The 8,752-nt window shown below is 56.0% G+C and overlaps 1 protein-coding gene across 2 annotated transcripts in view; it reads right to left on the reverse strand.

Annotated features, from left to right (window-relative positions):
• RPS6KA2 (ribosomal protein S6 kinase A2) overlaps nucleotides 1-8,752 on the reverse strand; it is a 336,349-nt gene that overhangs the window by 221,016 nt on the left and 106,581 nt on the right. The window lies entirely within an intron of this gene.

Raw genomic sequence — 8,752 nt, forward strand, 5'->3', positions numbered from 1 at the left:
CCCCCGACCCCCGCCCCTCCTTCCGGGGCCCCACTGCGTGACTACAGAGCCTCCGGTCCCCACGCACTGTCCTCTCCGACACCCGGCCTTCCTTACGGGTCCCCACTGCGTGATTACAGAGCCTCCAGTCCCCACGCCTTACGGGTCCCCACTGCGTGATTACAGAGCCTCCGGTCCCCACGCACTGTCCTCTCCAACACCCGACCTTCCTTACGGGTCCCACTGAGTGATTACAGAGCCTCTGGCAGCCACGGTCTTTTATGGAGAAAAGAGACAGGGCGGGTGCACTCGGCCCGGCGGGTCTGAGTCCCCACACGGCTGCGTCTGAGCGTCAGTTCCCATAGTCATTTTCCAACCTGGGCCCTCACCTCGCCAGGACAACGCAGGGTCACGTTCACGTGGGCACAACGTCCAGCTCCGTTACCCCGGGAGGCCTGTGCCACGTGGGTGCCAGTGACTACACATATCGATCCCAGCCCTCCCAGTCATGTTACTATGGGAACAACTGGACAGTCTCCAAGGGTAATGGCCTTCGTGTTGCCCCCCGTCACATTCGAGGGCAGCGTCTCCATGGGAGGGAGAGCGTGGTGTGGATCGACGTCGCCCACACACGGGCTCAGTTAACAACAGCCGAGGCTATTTTAATTCAGAGGACAAACATATCAGCTTCACTGCTAAGCACAGAACCCACTGCCGCGTGGCCACAGGAGTCAGGGAGCCGGCAAGTTCCGTCCGCAGGCACGGCCACAGCAGCCCGGCCCCAGGCCACCCCCAACTGCGCTCACGGGGAGCATGTCCTTTTCTTCATGAGTCTTCCTCTTGGTTGCTCAAAATTTTCTTCAAAGAAGAAGAAAGAAGGAGAAGAAGAAGGAGGGGTGGGGAGAGGGAGAAGAAAGAAGATAAGGGTTACCTACACGCGAGAGTAAAGATCCAGAGTATTCAGAGCGCAAAGCCGCGCCCACCGGGACCAGCCACGGTGCCCACATCACTCCTGCGACTCAGTACCCTCTCGTGCCCCTTGCTACTTTCTGGCCTGACTTTTTCCACTCATGGAAGACACAAGGCAAGAGAAGGGCAGAGACTCTGAGAGCACGAATGTGGCCGACGAAGGCCGGGCTAGGTGCCTGCTCTCCCCGGCGACATCCACGAGAGGACCAGCCAGGCTCCAGCCGCCGTCTCCAGAGCGTGGTGCCCCTGGACACCTCCCCATCTTGCAGGGACAGGCCAGCTCCCAGTGCCCCCAGGCAGCCGAGGAGGTGCGGCCTGGCCCCGCCACCGAGGAGGTGCGGCCTCCCCCTGCCATGCAGAGGGGAGTGCTATATCCGGAAGAGAGCTGCCCCCAGCCCCCACTAACTAGGCGAATTCAACCAGATCCTAAATAACCACGAATTGAAAATAGCCCTCTCACTTACAAGAAACCTTAAAATAAAACACGGAAAAGCCAGGTGTTAATAACATAGTCTGCAGCCGAGGTGGTGCAAGGTCAGCCCCTTCCGGAAGCATCCGTGGGGAGCAGGCGTCTCCAGCCTCACACCTGGCGCACTGAGGCCCAGCGCGACATTCACATCTGACCCATGAGGTGCAGTGTGGTTTGCCACAGGGAGTTTTGCCATAGGGCACCTGCACTCACTGGGGACAGAGAGACAGAGACAAGGGATTCTGGGCACGCACGTACATGCGTGTTCCTGAAACCGCCAGCTCCGGTGCTCGAACTGTGGTCAGCCATGTGCATCCAGCGTCTTGACCACCACACCACCTGCTGGCCCAGCTGCAGGGCACCTTTTATAACACGCACCTGTAAAGACGCGGCTCAGAGACACGAGGGCCACGTGAAAGGTGCCCTGGCGGGTGCACTCTCCTCTGCATGAACATTTCGAATTGCCACTTGTAGCACACGGGACTGGCACGGGTGGGCACAGTGTGACACACAAGAGCACGCTGTGTGACCCTGTGAGACTCCTGGTCCTGCCTGGCCGCATCCAGTCTGGGAGGCGTCTACACTGCACAGTTCTCCGGGATCTTTGCACAGAGGGGCCAGCACAGAGCAGGCCACACCTCCGCGCTGGCCCCTGCCTCTGCGCCCTGGGCGGCCCTCAGTGCTCCCCACTGTCCTGTCGCGAGCCGCCCTCCCCTTCCTTTTCACACCGTGGCACGTCTCAGCTAATACGTGCCACTTTTTTTCTAGGCAAAGATTTTACGTCAAGATTGCTACTGTTTGGGGCCAGCAGGTAGCATGCAGGTTAAGGCATTGGGTCCCACAGGGTCGAGTCCATGGTCTACACGCGTGTGCGCCCCAAATTCCATGTGGAGATGGAGGGGAAGGGCCTGCGGCATGGCCACCTCCTCGTGCCTTCCCACCTCCCCTCTCTCTGTCTCTCTCTGGTGAGTGCACACGCCCTATAGCAAAAATAAACTAACGGAAAAAATTGCTACTGTTTTGATTTGTGCTCTGATCACAAAATTTCCACGGTCTTGGACGTGATTTTCCCAAACTCCCGCTATTTTCAGTGGGTGGCCTGCACACTCCAAGCTCTGCCAGGGAACTACAGGCTGTGGACAGTACACTTGTCCCGCCGGGCCCGGCGAGCGCTCGGAAGGTAAAGCGTGTTCTTGCCTCCCTGGCTCGGTCTCTCCCGTCCTGTTTATCGTGTCGCTGCGTGGGTTTGCAAGTTCTGTACTGAGAACACAAGGCATTGGGTCCCACAGGGCCGAGTCAATGGTCTACACGGGTGTGCGCCCCAAATTCCATGTGGAGATGGAGGGGAAGGGCCTGCGGCATGGCCACCTCCTCGTGCCTTCCCACCTCCCCTCTCTCTGTCTCTCTCTGGTGAGTGCACACGCCCTATAGCAAAAATAAACTAACGGAAAAAATTGCTACTGTTTTGATTTGTGCTCTGATCACAAAATTTCCACGGTCTTGGACGTGATTTTCCCAAACTCCCGCTATTTTCAGTGGGTGGCCTGCACACTCCAAGCTCTGCCAGGGAACTACAGGCTGTGGACAGTACACTTGTCCCGCCGGGCCCGGCGAGCGCTCGGAAGGTAAAGCGTGTTCTTGCCTCCCTGGCTCGGTCTCTCCCGTCCTGTTTATCGTGTCGCTGCGTGGGTTTGCAAGTTCTGTACTGAGAACACATCAGCTCCTGTTTCCTACTGAAACTGAGCAGGTTACAGTCAGTGACCCACCTGGGCATGGAGGCGCGGTGCAGTGATTCGTGACCTCACGCCAGGCCCCACCCACAGAAGCTCTTCTGCCCGGCAGTCCTGTCTGCTTCCTTCGTCATGACGACTTTCCCCACTGCGTCTCTGACTCGCTTCTGCGTTTGTTTCTTTCTAACGGAAATGTGCATCGTCATGCATGCCATGTTGCTCTGACTGCATTTGCGCTGTTGGCTACACTGGACTAACTCACGTATGTACACATCACTTTTTTGTTGTGGTGAGACTCAAACTCTCAGCAATAAAATACGTTGCTCCTAACTCGCGTCACCATGCTGGGTAGAAGGGCTCTTGGACTTTAACTGAAGCTTTGTCACCTTTGACGACCTCTCCGTCTCCGCCCTCACTCAGACACCCACCCCAGTTCTCATAAATACAAGGCTGTTCCCCACTCCTGAGCGCCGCCTCCAGGCTGCCCGCACTGGGAGAGTGTGGTCCTTGCCGACCGGTGCCTGCCTAATCTCGCTCATCATCACGTCCGCCCGTTTATCCACGTGGGCGCGAGGGGCAGGCTGCCCTGCTTTGAAAGGCAGAATACCGTCCCCTGTGTGCTGCCACTCGCTCTTCATGCGGTCACGCTCGGAGGGAGGCGGCTGTCGCCTTGACGATCTGGGTCCTGCTGCACGTGCAGGGGCTGCAGGCGTCTCTGTGGTGCTGGCTCTGGTTTCCCTGGGCTGCCTCCCCGGTGGTCAGACTGCCGGCTCACACGGTGCTTGTTTAGCGAGCCTCCGTGCCGTCTTCCACAGTGAGCAGTTAGGAGGGCTCCCTCCCTCCACACCCGCAGCACCACTGCTGGACCAGGGCTGCTCTCACGCGGCTCCACGTGCGCTTCCTGATGAGCGAGGAGAGCATTCTCTGCGCCCTGAGCCGTCCGTATGTCCTTCGAGAAACATCTGCTCAGCGCTTTGCCCGTTTTCCTTTCCTTCCTCATTGCCAGGGGCCGTGTGCCCTTCCCAGAGATAGGAGGGAGACGGGGTGGGGGAGCCCCTCAACGGGGCAGTCGTGCTTCACTCTCCCGTGTTTCTCCATCCTGCGGAGAGCTGAGGCACGCGCGTACGTGAGCCCGCCATGTGTTTAACGCGGGGTGGGATTCCAACAATGGCCGGTGAGATCCGGCTCCCGCAATCACCAGGCCATGGGGCCCGCCCCCTCCCTATTTTTAAGTGAAGTTATTTGCTTTCTTGCAATAGAGCTGTTTGACTATTGCTTCTGATTTTGTCTCTTTGTTCCTGGAACATGGAGAATGGTCAGGTGCACACCGCTGGGGCTGACTCAACCAGCTCCCGCCGATGGTCAGCTCCGGACGGCCGCAGACGGCTGGCTGTCCCCGAGCGCTGTGCCCGTCGGCTCCACCTCCCGCTCGTTTCCGAGACGGTCAGTTCCAACGTGTCCGAGGTCCACATCTCTCCGGTCTTCTCCAACTAAACGAAGAGCATCCATCCGATACGGAAGCCTCTCTGCCTGCTCGCACAAACGCAGCAGCACCAGGTCCCATAAACTTGGGGAAGCGTTTCTCATGCTCGCTCATGCCCGTGTCTCCACGGTGGTCGGACGCGAGCCGCCATTGGCTCATACTGGGCTCTTGCCGCAGTCCTCCCTGGCCAGAGCAGATTTTATGGAAGGCAAACCTGAGATATCACCTCCTCTGCTAAAACTCTTCCGGAAAACTGGGAGTGGGAGAAAACTCCCTCCCCTTGGTAAAGCCTAGGCTCCCACAGTATTCAGACAACGGCACGTTCGGCGGAGACCTTTGAAAATCACAAGCAAACGTGCCCGTGGCCTATGCAACAGTACAAGGTCCTTCCCGAAGCAATGAAACCAACAACGAGAAAAGAAAGAACACAAAGAAGGAAGGGAGAAAAGAGAGAGAAGAGACGAGAACAGAGAAAGGACAACAGTGACTTGAGGTTCAGAAAGGAGAAGACACATCCTCGTACTTCCTGGTAGGCGACGCGGTCCGGACGGGACGCCCCGACAGACTGGAGTGGGTTCAACTACCCAGAGGGCACCGGGAGGTCAGCTATGCTGCTGGGTGCAAAATCGGCTTCTATGTGGCATCTCCGTGGCTCCGCTCAGACGGACGTTGGTGTGCCCCGAGTAGACGTGCTGTAACTCACCTCCCAAGTGAGGGTGCTGGGCCTTTGGGAGGAGATTAGGTCACAAGGGCAAAGCCTCTGGGGCTCACAGCCCTGTAAAACAGGCCCTGGCGACTCCCACGCCCCTCCCACCACGGGAGGACACGGGAAAGACGCCGTCTGTAAGCCGGGATCGGGCCTCACGGCACCCACTCTGCAGGAGCCCTCGCTTCCTGTGCAAAGATTTCTTTGTTTTTGTTTCCTTTAAGGGAGATTTTTGCTACAGGGCATGTGCGCTCATCAGAGAGAAGAGAGAGACAGAGAGACAGAAAGTGAGAAATCACCCCCCGGCCGGATGGCCACACTGCAATTCCTTCTCCATTCTCCTTTATGGAAGGCAAACCTGAGATATCACCTCCTCTGCTAAAACTCTTCCGGAAAACTGGGAGTGGGAGAAAACTCCCTCCCCTTGGTAAAGCCTAGGCTCCCACAGTATTCAGACAACGGCACGTTCGGCGGAGACCTTTGAAAATCACAAGCAAACGTGCCCGTGGCCTATGCAACAGTACAAGGTCCTTCCCGAAGCAATGAAACCAACAACGAGAAAAGAAAGAACACAAAGAAGGAAGGGAGAAAAGAGAGAGAAGAGACGAGAACAGAGAAAGGACAACAGTGACTTGAGGTTCAGAAAGGAGAAGACACATCCTCGTACTTCCTGGTAGGCGACGCGGTCCGGACGGGACGCCCCGACAGACTGGAGTGGGTTCAACTACCCAGAGGGCACCGGGAGGTCAGCTATGCTGCTGGGTGCAAAATCGGCTTCTATGTGGCATCTCCGTGGCTCCGCTCAGACGGACGTTGGTGTGCCCCGAGTAGACGTGCTGTAACTCACCTCCCAAGTGAGGGTGCTGGGCCTTTGGGAGGAGATTAGGTCACAAGGGCAAAGCCTCTGGGGCTCACAGCCCTGTAAAACAGGCCCTGGCGACTCCCACGCCCCTCCCACCACGGGAGGACACGGGAAAGACGCCGTCTGTAAGCCGGGATCGGGCCTCACGGCACCCACTCTGCAGGAGCCCTCGCTTCCTGTGCAAAGATTTCTTTGTTTTTGTTTCCTTTAAGGGAGATTTTTGCTACAGGGCATGTGCGCTCATCAGAGAGAAGAGAGAGACAGAGAGACAGAAAGTGAGAAATCACCCCCCGGCCGGATGGCCACACTGCAATTCCTTCTCCATTCTCCTCTCAGGGCTTTTGGGCGCGCACACACACACGTACCTCGAGTGCGTTTTAAACCATGGGGGCCATGACTCAAACTGCAGTCAACGATGCGGGAGTCCAGCGTCGTAACCCTACGCATCTGCTGGCCCCCACGTGTGACGTTTTAAACGAATGATCAGGAGTGGGGTGGTAGCCACAGGAAAATTCAGTTTAGACGTGCTGTTGCCCCTAAGTAAAACAAACTCCAAGATATCTCTAAGAGAGACGTTCTTCTCTAAGAACATTACCCAGACAAGTGGAGAGTGAAAGTTGCCCAGGGGCAGTTAGTGGGTGAAGGATGACACTCGGTGACAACCCTGACACAATGACCTCGGTCAGATCCGAGGGTGCTAGCCCTCCATGCAGTCGGAGAGACCACGTCCCCACAACCACACAGCTGGCGGGGACAGTCAGGGCTGGAACAGCCAGGGCTGTCACCAGACAGCAAGAGAACGGTAGCAGGAAGGGTCGAGACCTTTCGGGACTAAGAGAAGGTGTTCCCAGAACACAGCATTTTCCTCGATGAGAGCAGCCCCTCCATCCACTGGACGGTCGGAGAACCACCTAGAGAAGTGCGAGGACAACCCATCACAGACAGACGGAGGCGGGGAGGGCGCGGAAGAACCGTAATATCTTGGCTTGTGTTTAAACGAGTAAATGCCTGGGCAAATTTTAAATTATGCAAGAAAACAATTGAAACATAGAATAAAGATAAAGGGTAATTATAAAAGAGCAATTGCAAAGAGATGGAAAGCGATCAGACTGAGAAGCTGATTGAGAAATGATCAAAAACACACCGACATGTTGTCTCTACTACCCCATTGCTATTACTTGTTTTGTTTAGAGTTTTTCTTCCTAATATTGTACAACCATAGGAGAGATAAAAATATTCTCTAATAAAATTAAATATATATCTACACCGAAATGTTTATTTAGTCCATTAAAATGTTTGCGTTTTTTATTGGATCTGAGAAAAATACCTGATTTAACTCGGCTCACTTTTGTCATTACGGCCTCGTGCAGTTGGAAGCAGAATAGGCGTGCACCTGATTCAAAAGCAGAATGAGACGGCCTTCAACGTTACACCCTGGGTCCCAGAAGAGCACTTCCACCTCTCAAAAGATTAAGTAAATAATCCCCTTCATCAGTAGCTTGAAAAGAATTCAGGGTTAAAAAGAATTCCAGTCTAAACAAACACTCCGTCCTCGTTGCCTCTCCCCTTCCAGGGAAGCCAGCACGCAGCTAAGACCACAGCTTCACAGGAGAGCCCACGGCACGGACATGCCAGGCGTGGTGGTTAGGCCAGGCAGTGGATCTGATGTGCTGGCTTTGCTGGGTGCACATGTGCACGCGTGCCCGAAGTCCCAGGAGGAGGATGGCGGAGAAGGATCGTGGGGTGGCCATCCCCTGGGGTGATTTCTCGGCTTTGCTCTCTCTCTGCCTCTCTTGAGTAGGAAGAAAACCGCGAGCAAGACAGCGCCTCCCTCGGCCAGAAACCTCGGGCCTGGGCAGCGACTCGGAGGCTGCAGCTACTCCCTGCTCCCCTTGGGCCCCTCAGCCTCGGCGTGTCTGCTTCCTACCTACCTCTAACATGGGCAGGAACACCTCTTCCTCTGCTCCCCGCCCGGCCGTTGTGCTCGGGGTGGGGTAACGTGTGGTGCGCTGGGAGCTGGGTGCGAACGCTCCGGGCCGTTACTTTGTGAAGGGGACAGCGGGGTCAGAGGCCGTGAAGACAGGAGTGTCCTCAGGTAAATCCCCGACAGGACAGCAGAGAGGGAAGCTCAAACAACTGCTCTGTGCTTTGCCTTCATCTCCGATCATCCTGCTTCTAATCACTGCTCTTCCTTCCGCGTCTTTTCTCATAACAGAATCTCCGATGAGACCGGGCAGGAGCCTGATGCGGGTGGGTGAGCGGATTAGTGACTGTCAGTAACAACCGCAGGAAAGAGGAGTGAAATTCAATCCGGTGCAGCCTCAGCCCTTTAATCTTCCTAGGCCCGGCTCTCTCTCGGGTCTATAGGTCCACGATGCACCTTCTTTTCTCCGGGGAAGATTTAATTACCATAAAGAAGAACTTCTCAAATAAACACTTCAGTTTTGCTTCTGCCTCTGGCTCATCACGGCACAGAACAAACGCGGGCTGAAAGGTCCACGTCGTTACAGAACGTGGGTGATTTTCCAAATGGCAGGACGTCTTTAAACATCGG

This window comes from Tupaia chinensis, unplaced genomic scaffold, assembly GCF_000334495.1.
Source record: "Tupaia chinensis unplaced genomic scaffold, TupChi_1.0 Scaffold000346_1, whole genome shotgun sequence".
NCBI lineage: Eukaryota > Metazoa > Chordata > Mammalia > Scandentia > Tupaiidae > Tupaia > Tupaia belangeri.